Consider the following 17,637-nt stretch of genomic DNA (forward strand, 5'->3'; position numbering starts at 1 on the left):
AAATAGCACACCTAGGTTCCTAACTGATGACGAAGAATTGAGAGCAGCCATCAAGTGTTCTAGGTTATTAAACCGCTGTATTTATCAGAATTTAACAGAACTGAACTGAGCTAATGACACTGTTTTCTCAAGAGCTGCTTTAATTAAACTCATTCCATAACTGATGGACACTGGATCAACAATGAACTGGTTACAACTGAATAATGATTGTTTACTATTCCCTGAAAACAAGCCTTTACAGGCCCACTCAGGGCTAGCCTAAGGGCCCCCAGCAGGCTGCCAGCGCAGGGCCCCTGAGAATTTGCTCATTGGCAAAACGTTGGCCCCTTAGTGCTGGCCCTGCACGGTCAGCCCTCACTTAGCCCCCAGGAAACCCTCACTAGGCCCACACAGTGCCCGCACTATTAATCAACAACAATACATCTGTTTCACTATCAATAATTTCCAGCTACTATAACTTAAGTCTTTGGGAAAACCAGTTATTATACATCTGAAATGGATGCAGTCACCACATAACTAATGTCTGTATTGTCAAAAATGTACAGTAATCAAAAGGGATTTCAGATCAATTTATTAAATACAAAATAGAAAACATTCTATTCAGATTAATACAACTACATATAGCCAAAAATGTAAATACACAAAAGAACAAAAAAACAAAAGAAAGCAAACAAAGCAATGTAGGATTTCGTCATGTGAAAGTTGATGTGTGCGAAATCCTTATCTGTAGTGTATAAATGTCCAAACACTGTCCGTAGCTGAAGTTACTGATAGCAAATAAATAATCCAGCCTTTTGTAATGAAAACACGCCACAGCTCTCAAACACCAGACCCTTCCTAACCAGGAACAGTCAAAAATAGTCCAGACTATGGTCCCACGTCGAAAAGAACTTTAAATCCATATTCAAACTGGACCATGATGTGGTGACCTCACCAATAAAGAGTCCTTCTAAAATGCATACAAATACACTGTCTTAAACTCTTAGCATCAATCCAAACATAGGCCATACACACATGTAACATCTCTGCAAAAAACATCAACTCCTTACTTTTGACTTGGCTTGAAATTACACATATCCCAATCAGGACACAGCACAATGTGCTCAGCAGGTGAGCTATACTGGCTACTGCTGCTTGTTGTTATTGCTACTCCCTCTACCCACTTAAGGAAACCCAAAACACCCCAGCACTCCTAGTGGTAAGGAAGAAAACTGCCTACAAAATTATTATTAACAGGCTCATGTCTGTTGCACCTCAAATATGACTCATGAGAGGCACTGGGCCTGTTTAGGCTTGGTGTGGGCTGGCCCTAGTCCACTGTGCCTGCAAAAAGCCAGCATGGGCCCCGCAGGTGCATGTTTGCAGGGTTGTCTTCTAGAGCTACTTTAACTAAATTGAAAAATTGTTACAACACCATCCAGAATGCACATATCTCCCACAAGCTTGACATGTCAGAATGGATCGTTGTTGCAGTCTAGCAGTGGGTATCTAAATCTGCATTTCTCAAAGAAACAAATGTTACCACTTTTTGGATTCATACATTAGTGACTGCAAGAACTAGCATTAAATCACTTAAAGAAAGTGTTGCAAGTAGGTTTCTACAATTACATTTAGGCAGAATTACTAACCGCAACATACCAGAAGTCATAAAAACAAAACAAAAAAAAAACAAGTAAAAAGCTAATAACTACACCTCCAGAGAAACAGAGCTGCTCTTCCAAAGAGAAAAATAAAACATTAAGAGAAAGCATTAAAGCAGTTCTACAAAACTTAGTACTCAAACTCTGGAAAAAAGTACAACACAGTGAACACAAGAAACCATTAAAAAACAGATTTTTTATTTGTTTACACAAGAACACGTTTGAGAACATGTAAATAGATAGCGGCTGAAACATATTCATCAGAAGGACTCAAGGTGACGTTTGCAGACTCTGCATCCTGGCTCAAGGTGACGTTAGCAGAAGCAGACTCCGCATCCTGGCTAAAGGTGACGTTAGCAGACTCAGCATCCTGACTCAAGGTGACGTTAGCAGAAGCAGACTCAGCATCCTGACTCAAGGTGACGTTAGCAGAAGCAGACTCAGCATCCTGACTCAAGGTGACGTTAGCAGACTCAGCATCCTGACTCAAGGTGACGTTAGCAGACTCAGCATCCTGGCTCAAGGTGACGTTAGCAGACTCAGCATCCTGACTCAAGGTGACGTTAGCAGACTCAGCATCCTGGCTCAAGGTGACGTTAGCACAAGCAGACTCGGCATCCTGGCTCAAGGTGACGTTAGCAGAAGCAGACTCAGCATCCTGGCTCAAGCTGACGTTAGCAGACTCAGCATCCTGGCTCAAGGTGACGTTAGCACAAGCAGACTCAGCATCCTGGCTCAAGGTGACGTTAGCAGACTCAGCATACTGGCTCAAGGTGATGTTAGCAGACTCCGCATCCTGGCTCAAGGTGACGTTAGCACGAGCAGACTCGGCATCCTGGCTCAAGGTGACGTTAGCAGAAGCAGACTCAGCATTCTGGCTCAAGCTGACGTTAGCAGACTCAGCATCCTGGCTCAAGGTGACGTTAGCACAAGCAGACTCAGCATCCTGGCTCAAGGTGACGTTAGCAGAAGCAGACTCGGCATCCTGGCTCAAGGTGACGTTAGCAGAAGTAGACTCGGCATCTTGGCTCAAGGTGACGTTAGCAGAAGCAGACTCAGCATCCTGACTCAAGGTGACGTTAGCAGAAGCATACTCAGCATCCTGACTCAAGGTGATGTTAGCAGAAGCAGACTCAGCATCCTGACTCAAGGTGACGTTAGCAGACTCAGCATCCTGGCTCAAGTTGACGTTAGCAGAAGCAGACTCAGCATCCTGGCTCTAGGCGTTTTGCAGGGGGACAGAAATGGATGCACCAACCAAGTTACTGTGGCCATTCAGTGGATTGTCCGTAGATAGACAATGTGAATATTAACTCAAATTTAATGGAAAAAAAAAGTTATAAGCTCATTACTTTACTCCTGGAGTGAGGTGTGATACTAGGGGTTTCTTAATCTGAAATGATCTTGTAGTAATGTAAAGAGCCATGTTAAGCCATGGAGCTGAATACGGAGCAATGATGACAAACAAACAAGAGACTTGGGAGGCCAAGTAATTAACATTTCTCAAGTCATTTTTAGCTGCATTATAAAGACTTCTAGGTTCAGAATATTAACAGGATTACATAGGTGGACGCGTTTGTGGAATTTGGCTATTAAAAAAATATCACTTAATACTACTCAAATGAAGCCACTTTTGGGAAAAAAAACAAAACAAAACAACAACAACAACAAAAAAACTACATTAGTTTATTTTGATGAATGGGACGAGAGGAGTCAATAAAATGATTGGCTCTTCTTATCACTAATATTGTGAGAACACACATATTAAAACAAACAAAAATTCCTGCAACCAAACAAAAAACAAAATATTAAAACTCACCTTGCCATACCAACTGGTGATAAAGAAACACCAAAAGAGTAAGTCTAATCAAGCCCATTTTTTAAAACACAAATTTAATCACTAAGACAGCCAAATAAAATATGTATATAGTTCCAACCAAACCAGGGGCACGTTCAGGCCCAACGTTTTGCTACGGTTTCCGGGTTGAATGACATGTTTCCTGGAAACGGTGTGCAACGGGGTTTGAGATACATTTTCTCTTGTTTGGTGGGTGTGTCAAAAATGTCAGCCCAATCAGCAGCAACTTGTATATAAACCACGCGGTATTAAAAAGACAGCTTGCACAATGGGTCCAAGTGAAGTCATTTAATATGTGTCCGCTGCAGCTCGATATACACAACAATTGAAGATATTAGAAGACATGTTTGTCATAAGAGTTTTATAGTAACATATGTTACATGATGATGATGAATTTGTAAGTAAATGTAATTAACATCAAAATAAATTCACTAGAGCAAGTATATTGTTTGCACATGTTTATTTACATTAAAGGCAAAATAACTGAAATAATAAGAGCACAAGCATAGATCTGGAACTTCTTTAAGTCTGTCTAAATATCATGTAGTAATTGCAATGTCTTCTGGTCCATATCCTTTCCTTAGGAAGGTGTGCTAGACACTGATTAATGTAACATAAAAATACCACATATTTATATATTTTGCTATTGTATTGTGGGTGACACGTTCCTAAACGTTTCTATGCTCCTCTGATTATATAATGGTAAATATTACAATATCATAGCACAACAACAGTGATCAGCAATAATGATAAGCCTAATACTCACAATAAAAAAGGTCATATAGATCATAACACTGTCTTGGAGGTAAGAAGTGGATTACCACAGTTTCCACAAATCCCTTCACTCGATTGGGATGTTCTCTTTTATTCTGGACAGCAAGGGCAGTGACTGTAACATCGAGCGTATTTTGCAGTATTAAACAGGTATTTATATTGATTTCATCAAGCTCCGAAAATTCTTCAAAAAGAACACTAAGAATGGCCTTCTCAGCTGCCATAGTTGCAACACTTGCGTCATCAGAACAAGGTGTTCAACGCGCCACCGTTTCTGTTTAATAAACGTTTTGCACCGTTTTTTCGGGGCTGAACGCAGCCCAGGACTTTTAAAGCCAAACAGAAAACAATTTGTGCCACCTGGACAGCTCGTTAGCTCATTATTACATAATCAGTAATAAGAATGAGAATGATCTTTATTGGCCAGGTATGTTTACACATACAAGGAATTTGTTGTAGTGACAGAAGCTCTACAGTGCAACAGAAAGCCAGCAACAGGACAGGACACAGATAAAAAATAATAATATACAAATAGGCAATGTACAAAATAGCAAAAAAACACAATATATAATATAGACAGTTATGTGTGTACAGGTCTGATATGTGCAGATTTGAAATGAAAAAAGTATGTGTGGTGAATAAATAATGTATAATAGTGTTGTGTGTTCCACGTTTAACCTTTTGAGTGGTAGGGTCCCACATATGGGATTTTTATTTCCGTGCCCCTGGGAATACGGTCCCACATATGGGATTTAGAACGTTCGGTGATGTCGCATAACTGCCAAATTCAAACGTTGGTTTCGCGCATTGACTGGCGCTCAGCCAGAGAGACGTGCACTTCGATTGTCATATTATCACAACTATGCAGTGTTCTTAACCGCTTAATGCATATTTTAGATTTCAAACATTTAAATACACATAAGTACTAGTAAAACAATACATTTATAGCTTGTAAAATACACACAGATGTCTATGGAAGCAACAATATCAATCCATTCAAATTTAATTTGCCGATGTGTTTTATTCATATCAGACACACATAGTGTAAGTAACTATAAAGTTCACTCTATTCTTCACCCAGTTCACCAGCCACTTACTTGAATGTATTTCGGGAGAAATTGATGAATTCACATGCTGTAAATTAGACTGACAGGATTCTCTGAACTGCGGTGCGAACAAACATGGTGTCGCCCACCTCACGTCACAGATCATGATCAAGATCATTTAGAAAGGTGTTTAAACGACAAAACACACTCATTTACGCATATTTGTGAATCGGTAAATCAGATTGTCCATGACATGTTAAGCAAGTTTGTGAATATATTAAATAAAAAAGGAAAAACTAAATAAAAGTGATCAATCTGTCATACAGTGTTATTGTGGCCGCGGTGTGTCACGTGACAATCATGACGCGTTGCCATGGAAACAGTAAGGGCAAACGTTCTAAAATAACGGTTGCCTTAAATAAACTCACTCAGGGGGGACCGCTAGAATATTTTAAACTCACCACTGAAAGGGTTAATGTCCAGTGTTCATGAGATGGATAGCCTGAGGGAAGAAACTGTTTCTGTGTCTGGTCGTTCTGGTGCTCAGAGCTCCGTAGCGTCAACCAGACGTTAACAGTTCAAAGAGGGAGTGTGCTGGATGTGAGGGGTCCAGAGTGATTTTGCCAACCCTTTTGCTCACTCTGGATAAGTACAGTTCTTGGAGAGTGGGGAGGGTTGTACCAATCATTCGCTCAGCAGTTCGGACTACCTTCTGTAGTCTTCTGAGGTCAGATTTGGTAGCTGAGCTGAACCAGACAGTTATTGAAGTGCAGAGGACGGATTCAATGATGGCGAAGTAGAACTGTTTCAGCAGCTCCTGTGGCAGGTTGAACTTCCTCAGCTGGCGAACTTCCTCTGTTGGGCCTTTTTCACAATGGACTCAATGTGATTGTCCCACTTCTGGTCCTGAGAAATTGTGGTGCCCAGGAATCTGAATGACTCCACTGCAGTCACAGTGCTGTTCATGATGGTGAGTGGGGGGAGAGCAGGGGGGTTTCTCCAAAAGTCCACGATCATCTCCACTGTTTTGAGCGTGTTGAGCTCCAGGTTGTTAAGACTGCACCAGACAGCCAGCTCCTTAATCTCCTGTCTTTAAGCAGACTCGTCACCGTCCTGGATGAGGCCGATCAGTGTGGTGTCATCTACAAACTTCAGGAGCTTGACAGAGGGGTCTTTAGATGTGCAGTTGTTGGTGTACAGGGAGAAGAGCAGTGGGGAGAGAACGCAGCCCTGAGGAGCTCCAGTGCTGATCGTGCGGGTGCTGGATGTGTATTTTCCCAGCCTCACTAGCTGCTGCCTGTCTGTCAGGAAGCTGGTGATCCACTGACAGATGGAGGTGGGCACGGAAAGCTGTGTCAGTTTATTCTGGGGGATGTCTGGGATGATGGTGTTAAAAGCGGAGCTGAAGTCTACAAACTTCACAGACGTTAGAGCCACAGGTCTGCAGTCATTAAGTCCAGTAATTTTGGGTTTCTTTGGGACGGGGATGATGGTAGAGCATTTGAAGCATGAGGGAACTTCGCACAGCTCCAGTGATCTGTTGTAGATCTGTGTGAAGATGGGGGCCAGCTGGTCAGCACAGGATTTTAGGCAGGCTGATGACACACCGTCTGGGCCTGGTGCTTTCCTTCTTTTGTTCTTCCTGAAGACCTGGCACACGTCATCTTCGCTGATCTGAATTGCAGATGTGGGGGAGAGGGGGGTTGCTGGAGGTGTTAATGGTTGTGTGGAGAGGTGTTCTGGGTGGGTGTGGGGTGTTTTTTCAAACCTGCAGTAGAACTCATTCAGATCGTCTGGCAGTTGTTGATTCTCCAGAGTAGCTGGTGATATCTTTCATACCTTTCCATACTGAAGCAGAATAACTGGAAGATAATTTGTTCCTTAGCTTGCCAGAATAATTCCTCTTTGCCACTCTGATCTCCTTTTACAGTGTGTATTTGGCCCAAGACTTTATCCCCCTTTCTGTAAGCATCTTCTTTGGCCTGACGGAGCTGTCTGAGTTTTACAGTGAACCATGGTTTGTCGTTGTTGTAAGTTAAATGAGTCTTGGTAGGAATGCACATATCCTCACAGAAACTGATATAAGATGTTACAGTCTCTGTGAGCTCGTCCAGATCGTTTGCAGCAGCTTTGAAAACAGTCCAATCAGTGAGAGAGAAACAGGCTTGTAAAACCTGCTCTTTTTTATTAGTCCATCTTTTAACAGTTCTTAATACAGGTTTAGCAGATTTAAGTTTCTGCCTGTAGGTCGGTATGAGATGAACTAAACAGTGATCAGAGTGTCCTAAAGCTGCCTGTGGGACATCCTTTATCGCGGTGTAACAGTGATCCAATATATTACTGTCTCTGGTGGGACATGTTGTAACGTGTCTGCCTGTCCTAGTCCCCATTTTCCTTATTTGGTTAGGTTCCGTTTCTTGTTAATTAATTACCTCTCATTATCCCCACCTGTTTTGAATTACGTTGTTTGCTCTTTTGTTCCCTTTCCTTTAAAAGTCCTCAGTTCTCCCTTTGTGTTTGTCCGTTCTTATATGCTAATAAAAGGGAAAAGTGCGTTGAAGCCGTTTCATTCTCTTGTCATTTATTTTGATTTAAGTTTGCTCACGCCACAACCACAGACCCGTAACACATGTGATGTGTTGTCTGTATTTTGGCAGTTCGCGGGAGAGATTTGCTTTATTAAAGTCCCCGAGAATGATTAAAACAGAGTCCGGGTGTTGTTGCTCAGTCTCTGTGATCTGATCAGCGAGTTTCTGTAAAGCTGAGCTCACGACAGTAATAACTGTAGCAGAATTAAATTGTCATCAACTGATCTGTTCGTCCAGCGACCATTCAGTGTAAGTTCATATCAACTCTAAAGCCGGGCTCACACTGTGCGATTTTTTAAAAGTCCTTTAGGATTGTACTTGTCAGACTGTACGAACATGATGATTATGTCACACTATGGGATCTCAGTTGTCATTAATGTCAGACTGTACGACAGTCAAGACGAGTTAAAAACAGGTGTGCGCAAGAAAACTTATCCGAAGTTTTACATTATCAACCCATACACGTCCAGTGACTGTGAACTGCATTGCACGCGGCACCGAAATGTTGGCTGTCATGAAAAGTATATGAACGGCGGCAATACCGGCGTGTTTAAGAAGAATAGTGTATGTATTCATACACACGCACATGAAAACAGCGGCGCAACCAGTGTTTATATAAAAAAGAAACATATCAGATTAACTCGGTGAGCGGAGGACGGGAGCGCCGGAGTCTATAGCTGATAGAATAATTCTCAAGCATTAATTCTGCTCATAGCTTGCCTTGAAAAACGGAGACAGTTTGATATTCGTCGCAGGGGTAGTCACACTGCAGGACTGTGCGCCAAATCTTCTGACACTGCCAGAATTTCGTCGGAGGTGAAATTTGATCGCAACAGCCATTAATCGGCTGTCGGTGAACATGTCAAACCAGCGATCAAAGACTACGTATTTTAGCCTAGGATCATAGGAATCTTTTAGGATTTTCAAAATTTGTCCCAGACGACCAAATCGTGGCCAAAATCGCACAGTGTGAGCCGGGCTTAAGAATGGATATTTCCGTGGCCACAGAAAATACTTTCCTAAGTATTAATGCATTAGAGCATGTAGTAAGGATCGAAAATCATAAAGGGACATTAATTTGCAAGGCAGAACCAGAAACTCATGTAATTTATGCACACAACTTTTATTAACTTAACACTAACACACATAACTAATCTAAACAAACAAACAAACATACATACACTCACGCGTATATACAAAAGGGGAGCTAAAGTGGATGAATGAAGCCATTAGAGAAAACAGAATGCAGTTATGGAAAGAGTCAGTTAACCACCTAAGTAAAACCATCAGCGCCGTTTATAACGGGGTCTATAACTTATACTAAACCTCTGTTTAGTTTAGTTAGATGTACCATACTTGCATGGCTGTTGGCGTGTGTCTGTAATGCAGTCTCGGATGAAAAGTCTTGATTGTTTCAAGATTTTGGACTTGCGATCACGTTCTTCTGAGTTGAAGAGTGATGAATTCCAAAGATGTTATTCTGGCTCTGAGGTCCGAGGAGCTTTGGTTGAATGGAAAGTCAAGGCCGCAAGGCCTGGCACAAGACTTAAGGGTCCAGAAGAGTTCTAGCTCACATCCTTCTAGGATCTAACAGAACTGCAAACCGGGATATGTTGGAGCCCACCGGGCACGCCGGTACCGGCTAAGGCTCTTCACACGGGCAGCAATCTGGAGATTTAGCAGTAGAGCTTTTGCAGAAGAGAGTGCGTGAAGGTGGAACTGTGCCTGAGCCCTTTAAGGTCTGCGAAGAGTCACACCTCTCAGGATGGGCTTGACCAATGAGAAAGGCTGAATTTCCAAGCGGGAGTTGGGAAATACTTATGACCCTTTGTCTGAGAGCATGGTAATTTGCAAAGGGGTTGGATTGGAAGTTGATATACAAACTATTAAAGATTCTTAGGACACTAATATGTTACATAGGTATCAACATGTTAGATCATTCGAAGATGAATTGATAGAGACCAGACATGGTGTGAGTTAAAATTATATTAACAAGTGATCTATCATAAGCATGCATAAAACAGTATACAATACACAAAAACATATACAAGAACAGTAATAATATACACAGTGACCTGAATGATATGTGTGTTCGTTCAAAGAAAGGTTTTTCTATGAATTAATTAGAGAAGAGTCCATTTTTATGGCATAATGTCTTTCCTATAGGAAAGAGGTAGTGAGATGCTCTGCATTTGCATTCCTTTGAGCAATAAAACTAGTGCTATCTGATGGGTTGCCATGGAACCAGGGGCCTGAAGTCCTTGACATACCTACTGGCACCGGGTATGTGTATTGGGTGAGGGGTCTGTGACTATTTGTTAATCTAATAACTAACTGATTTGTTAAATCAAATGCCAAATTGTGTGTCTGATTGGTCCAAATGCTACAACAGTTACACCACCTGTACACCACCTCTCACTGATGTAAGCACACACAGCTTGAAAATCATTAAACCTGGGCAGAATAAAGAGGTTCACTTTCTGGCCAGAGAATAACTGGCTTCTGACTGACCGTGCATCCCAATGTTCATACTATCCATCCTAAATAGTATGTGAGTTGAGAATAAGTGTTTCCCAAAACACAGTATGTTGAACAGAGTGTGCCAAAAGTCCCCGGATGGTCTATTATTTCAGGTAGATTTTTGAAGTGTGGATCTGTGCACAGTCTTATGGCTAATATTGTCCACAATCCATTGCTTTTTTTAGTGAAGGATTCAGTTCAGAAATACATACATGAAAAAACTTCATAAAAACTACGAAAAAAAAAAAAAAAGCCAACATGGCGGATATGTTAAGTGCATGCATGACCTAAAGTTAAGTAGAGAGGTTAAGATGCAATTGGCTGTTTGCAAAAACCCGCTCTCCTTAGATACTGTTGCTATGTCCAACAAACTAATGCCGCTCTCACATTACACATAATATTCTCACGCAGTAAAAAAATACATCATGGAGCAAAGAGCAAACTGACAACACGCCAACAGACAACACTGAGCAGGTTACTTGTGGTATGAAACAAGGGCTCAGCTTTCAAATTTGGTAATTTTTTAAGAAATTCAAACAATAAATACTGTTTTGTGGCTCTTTAATGTGTCATGACACATCACTGTATTGTTCAAGCGGCACATGAACTGGGGTTGTGGCTAGAAGGAATACAGCTCCGACCGGAAACGGACAATGAAATTTAATTTTCTACCTATTAGATTGTGTTTTATTAAAGTCTACACCTACCCCAACCCTAAACCTACCCATTACAGTAATGAAAAATAGTAATTATTGGTGTACAGTGTGAAAAAAATTACGCTGTATTGATGGACGCATGCCCAGTACTGCCATACGTATCCCTTCTAGTCTTAACCATGAACTGGGGCCCGTTTCAGAAAGGAGGTTATGTGAAAACTCTGAGTACGTTAACCCTGAAATGAGGGAAACTCTGGGTTTTCAGTTTCAAAATGGGAGGTTTGTCTAACCCAAGAAAGCAGGGTAAGTCAAGCCCGTTTCTGAAAGAGAGGTAACTTAGAGTCTTATACCACTCTGTGAACCTAACTTGGTCGGGAACAGCTTTTCTTTGGTAAACCCAGGCTGTTTCTCAAACGGAAGGCTGCATCCTCCAGAGGTTGCATTTGTAGGCTGCATACGTCATCAAGCCTGGTTTATTTCAGTTAACTGAGCATTACATTTGCGAGTCAAAAGCATATTACAACAATTTACACTTAACTAAGAATAATGGTCAAATTTATAACTATTAATATAGTAAAATAAGATCTTCTTTATGACGTATGCAGTCTACAAATGCGACCTCCAGAGGATGCAGCCTTCCGTTTCTTTTGGTCTCCTCCGTTTCTGTGTGTACATCGTCATATGTTATGACGTCATAATATGCAAATTAGATGAGTATATTTAAACCCCACATAAACTTTTGGTCATGCCCAACATTTTTCTAATATACAGTATATCTCTATCTTTAAGCCCTTTCAAGTCACAAGCTTTTGAAGTCTTGATGTCAAAATCCAGCATTTTTTTCCCCAAAAAATCCCTGGCGCCTAAAGGGTTAAAATCCAAAATCTAGTGAAAACACAATTTAATAGCACAGTAACAAGATCGGCAGTTTAAGACATTAACTTGTAAGCACAAAACACAAGATACTTTTCTGTTCAATATAAATAAGACTTTATTGGATAAATCATGTAAACTAATCTAACACATAATCACTAGGGGTGGGAATCTTCAGGCACGGAATCACGATCCGATTCCAAAACGATTCTTGATTTACATTTTTTTCCCCAATTAATTCTTCTGCTATGCAAATAAATCTTTACAACTTTACATCTTAACCAAAATTGCAGTTTCTATGCTTTTTGTTTATAGTTGGAATCTCTGTGTGTCAGCAGGCTTCTGCCATCTTAAAAGTAGGGGTGTGAATCTTGGTTTCACGATTCAATTAAATTACGATTATCATTATCAACTCAATATCACGATGCATCACATTCTCAGTTTTCAATATTACTGCACATGGCTACATTTTCATATGCATTTAAAATCAAATTTATGTTGTGCAAAATTTACTTTTTAAATGTTTTATTATTATATAAGCAGGCTACTTTTTAAAACAATTACTTATTTAAAATAAGTGTTCTTTAAGTATCCGAAAGTTTACAGACAATAGTTATGGGTTTTTCTTTTTTTCCTCAGCATTATTGCCGTTTGATTATTACTGATGGGATCAGACAGTGGCAGCTTTAACAGGCTGCATTCAGACTAATGCAAATATCTATTTCGATATATCAGATGTTTTGTCCTGCTCTAAAACATAACTGACTGTGTGTACATCAATTTCGTATAAAAGTATTCAAAAATGCAAGTGCATTTGACCGCAGCCGCAATCGAGCTTCAGGACAAACAAACACAAAGCGCACGTGAAAGTCTGTCAGTACATGAGTTTCGTGCATCTAATAGTACTGCATTTCAAATGGTATAAATGAAAGCATATCTAAAGCATAGCTAAAGTAAAACACGGCGGGTGGAAGCACACATTGTGAAGCAATGTGCATGTGTCTCACAGCGCACATTCTATGCAATTAAGCCCACCGCTTCTCTATCGCACACACATACCATATGCTGGGGGAAAAAAATGAGCTCATAATCGATTCTGAAATATTCCTGAACCTGAACAACCATCAATCACTTAATTAATGCTCGCATTGAGTTTCTCAATGAGGCTAAAATTTATATTAGGTCAAGGTCAAGTTTATTTATATAGCACCTTAAAAGCAACAAGTGCTGACCAAGGTGCTGCACAGCCAAAGACATCATAAATAACAACTAACAAAATCATTAAGACAATATAAAATATAAATCATTAAATACAAATTAATACAAAACATCACCAAACAAAAGAAACAAACAGAAACAAAATCAAAAAATATTTCCAAATTAAGCAAAAGCCTGAGAAAAAAAGTATGTTTTAAGAGATGATTTAAAAGAAGATAACGTAGGGGATGATCTGATGGATAAAGGCAAAGAGTTCCAGAGAGTAGGACCAAGAACTGAAAAAGCTCTGTTGCCTTTGGATTTTAAACGAGATTTTGGGACCATCAGTAACTTCTGAGAAGACGATCTAAGCGTTCTCGCAGGAGAATAAAAATGGAGAAGATCTGAAATGTAAATTGGGGCAAGACCATGAAGTGCTTTAAAAACAAAAACTAAAACCTTAAAATCAACTGTAATGTTTACTGTCTCAACATTGCTTCAAATTCTAAAACAGCCTTTGTCAGAAGTGGGATTTGAACCCACACCTCCATTCGGAGACCAGAAACCTCAAAAACTGGGAAGATAGAGATGCCTTGTGTCTGGCGCCTTAGACCACTCGGCCATTCTGAGAACTTTATTTAAGATTGTGAAGAATAATTTTATGAATGGAGTTGGTCAGAGGGCAAAAGAACGAATGCAAACTATAATGTTTACTGTCTCAACAATACTCCCAATTCTAAAAGAGCCTTTGTCAGAAGTGGGAATTCAACCCACGCCTCCATTCGGAGACCAGAAACTTCAACAACTGGGAAGGAGATAACACCTTGCCTCTGGCGCCTTTGACTACTCGGCCATTCTGACAATTGCACAGAAAAATCTGAAAAACTATTCAATAAATGGAATTGGTCAGAGGGCAAAAGAAGGAAAGCAAACTTAAACATTTAATGTCTCAACATTGCTCCCAGTTCTATACGAGCATGTGTCAGAAGTGGGATTTGAACCCACGCCTCCATTCGGAGACCAGAAACCTCAACATCTGGGAAGGTACACATGCCTTGAGTCTGGTGCTCGGCCATTCTGACAACTATGTTTAAGGTTGTGAAGAAAAATGTTAAGAATGCAGTTGGTCAGAGGTCAAAATAATGAATTCAAACTATAAAGTTTACTGTCTCAACATCAGTTACATTTCTAAAAATTCTTTTGTCAGAAGTGGGATTTGAACACACACCTGCATTCAGTGACCAGAAACCTCAACAACTGGGAAGGTAGAGATGCCTTCATTCTGGTGGCTTTGACCGCTTGGCCATTCTGACAATTACACTTAAAAATCTGAAAAACAATTCAATAAATTGAATTGGTCAGAGGGCAAAAGAAGGAATGCAAACTTTAATGTTTACTGTCTCAAGATTGCTTCCAGTTCTAAAAGAGTCTCTGTCAGAAGTGGGATTTGAACCCACACCTCCCTACGGAGACCAGAAACCTCAACAACTGGGAAGGAGATAACACCTTGAGTCTGGCGCCTTAGACCACTCGGCCATTCTGACAATTGCACAGAAAGGTCTGAAAAAAACAATTTAACAGAGGTGTCAAGGAACGAAGTACAAATACTTCATTACCTTACTTAAGTAGAAATTTTGGGTATCTATACTTTACTGGAGTAATTATTTTTCAGCCGACTTTTTACTTCTACTCCTTACATTTTCACGCAATTATCTGTACTTTCTACTCCTTACATTTTAAAAATAGCCTCGTTACTCCTATTTCATTTCAGCTTGTTTTCATTCCGGCTTGTCATCGTTAAAAAACAAACAAACAAACAAAAAAAAAAACCTATCCAGATAAATCGCGCTATCCGGATAGAGTGAATTTGATTGTGGTTGGATGAGAAGTATAAACATATACCATTCCAACACCCTATTGGTTTGTACGCAATCTATCGCACCTGCACATGACACAAATCACGTCACACTCCAGCAAGGACATAGCCAGTGTTGGGGTCGTTACTCAAAAAACATTATTTCTTAAAAGTTATTATTTCTCCACTACTGGCTCATTTATCAAACGGGTGCTTTCTCTTCGTCCTCCGCAAATTAAGCTACAGTAGGTAGTTCGGTCGAGAGACGTTTGAATAAATTAGCGTTTGCGATTGACAATGTTGTGATAAGTAGGCTATACTAACTTTGTAACTCGTTACCCCCAACACTGGACATAGCAGACGTATGTAGCCAAGTACGAAGATGTCTGTGGCAGAGACTCAAGAAGAGAACTCGAGCGAATTGTAACTGATGTAGATTACCCTGTTGTTGTACATACAGGATTGAGTCCAAAGTGTTTGTTACATCTTCTAGTTAAATGTGACACTCAGTACGTTTACATGGACATCAATACTCCGATTTTAATACGATTAAGACAATATTCTGATTAAGAGTCTACCATGTAAACAGAGATTTTGATTACCTTAATCCGGCTAAAGTCATAATCGAAGTAAACACAAATCGAATTAAGACATGTGGAGTACTCCTATTTTAGTCGCATTATTGAAGTGCAGTACAGACATGTAAACACCTTAATCATACTATTACTGTCGTGTAGGACTTTTCGCCGCATTTTGCGACAGGACACACACACGGCAGTGGTCAACCGTTTGACGGCAAATAAAAGAGCTTCAACACTGCCGTCGTCTGTATGCACGTACAAATAATTAACTGCACTTGAAGCTTTCATAAAATTAAAAATGAAACACCCAAAACTGTATATTGCATCATCCCGAAGACAAACTATATGTTTATACTTGAAATTCTGGAGGAGACGTCGGATAGCGTCGTGTGGTGACGTAATGACGCATGCCATTAATCGATCTATGTACTATAACATGTAAAACAGGAACATGAAAGGATTATTCTAAAAGCAACTCATGCAAACACCTTAATCATAATATTGTCTTATTCAGAATAAGGTAAATAATTAGATTACTGATGTCCATGTAAACGTAGTCATTGTTGCCATTAGCTATAGAATTGAGCATAGTACAAACCAGGAAGGTATCAGGATTGAGTTATTTTTTTTATTTTTATTTTTTTATTAATCACTTGGATTAATCATTAATTTTGACAGCACTAATGTTTATTGTATATAGATAACCATACAAGGGTAATTGTTACTAAGCCTGCCCTGGGTACAGCAATTTTCTTGTCCGTTGCCCTCACAGATTCCTGCAGCTAAGCTTGGGTGTACATTTACATTCCAATAAAGGTGAATGATGACATTCCTCTGAAGTTTGACTTTTTGCACCATTACAGTACTTATAGGCAACTAGCCATCATATCTTCCGCTCCATGAAACACGTTAATGCTCAGTAGTACACATATATGGTTCTTTAATGTATTTACATTGTACTAAAATGCGTTCATTTTTAATGGGCATATATGCGGCTGAAACAGGTAGCCTAGTGCATCCCAAATTTTTCAACATTAACATATAACATTATAGTCATGGCCTTTAGAAAAATGTTTTTTTGAGGAGGTGGGGTAGTGCACAATAGGCCCCTGTGGCACGGCCTAAGCTTTTGTCCTTAACGGCATTTTTTTCCTTACATTACTTTTACTTTTATACTTTAAGTAGTTTTGAAACCAGTACTTTTACACTTTTGCTTGAGTTGATACTTCAACTTCTACAGAAGTCTTTTTAAACCCTAGTATCTACACTTCTACCTGAGTAATGAATGTGAATACTTTTGACACCAGTGCAATTTAATAAATGGAATTGGTCAGAGGGCAAAAGAAGGAATGCAAACTATAACATTTTACTGTCTCAAGATTGCTTCCAATTCTAAAAGAGCATGTGTCAACTGAGAAAGCGGAAATGCCTTGAGTCTGGTGCCTTAGATCGCTTGGCCATTCTGACAACTTCATTGAAGATTCTGAAGAGTAATTTTATGAATGGAGTTGGACAGAGGGCAAAAGAATAAATACAAACTTTAATGTTTACTGTCTCAAGATTGCTTCCAATTCTAAAAGAGCATGTGTCAACTGAGAAAGCGGAAATGCCTTGAGTCTGGTGCCTTAGATCGCTTGGCCATTCTGACAACTTCATTGAAGATTCTGAAGAGTAATTTTATGAATGGAGTTGGACAGAGGGCAAAAGAAGGAATGCAAACTATAACATTTTACTGTCTCAAGATTGCTTCCAATTCTAAAAGAGCATGTGTCAACTGAGAAAGCGGAAATGCCTTGAGTCTGGCGCCTTAGACCATTTTTAAATTATTTTTATTTTTTATTTTTTATTTTTTATTTTTTATTTTTTATTAATCACTTGGATTAATCATTAATTTTGACAGCACTAATGTTTATTGTATATAGATAACCATACAAGGGTAATTGTTACTAAGCCTGCCCTGGGTACAGCAATTTTCTTGTCCGTTGCCCTCACAGATTCCTGCAGCTAAGCTTGGGTGTACATTTACATTCCAATAAAGGTGAATGATGA

At 39.7% G+C, this 17,637-nt stretch overlaps 1 non-coding gene across 1 annotated transcript; it reads right to left on the reverse strand.

The window, feature by feature from the left end:
- Window positions 1-14,584: 14,584 nt before the first annotated feature.
- Window positions 14,585-14,696, reverse strand: trnal-caa (transfer RNA leucine (anticodon CAA)). The gene is made up of 2 exons: window positions 14,659-14,696; window positions 14,585-14,630 (listed from the first exon to the last, which is right to left on the reverse strand). It is a non-coding gene; the product is annotated as a tRNA-Leu (tRNA).
- Between the last annotated feature and the right edge of the window lie 2,941 nt (window positions 14,697-17,637).

Source organism: Onychostoma macrolepis, chromosome 20, assembly GCF_012432095.1.
Source record: "Onychostoma macrolepis isolate SWU-2019 chromosome 20, ASM1243209v1, whole genome shotgun sequence".
Classification (NCBI taxonomy): Eukaryota; Metazoa; Chordata; class Actinopteri; order Cypriniformes; family Cyprinidae; genus Onychostoma; species Onychostoma macrolepis.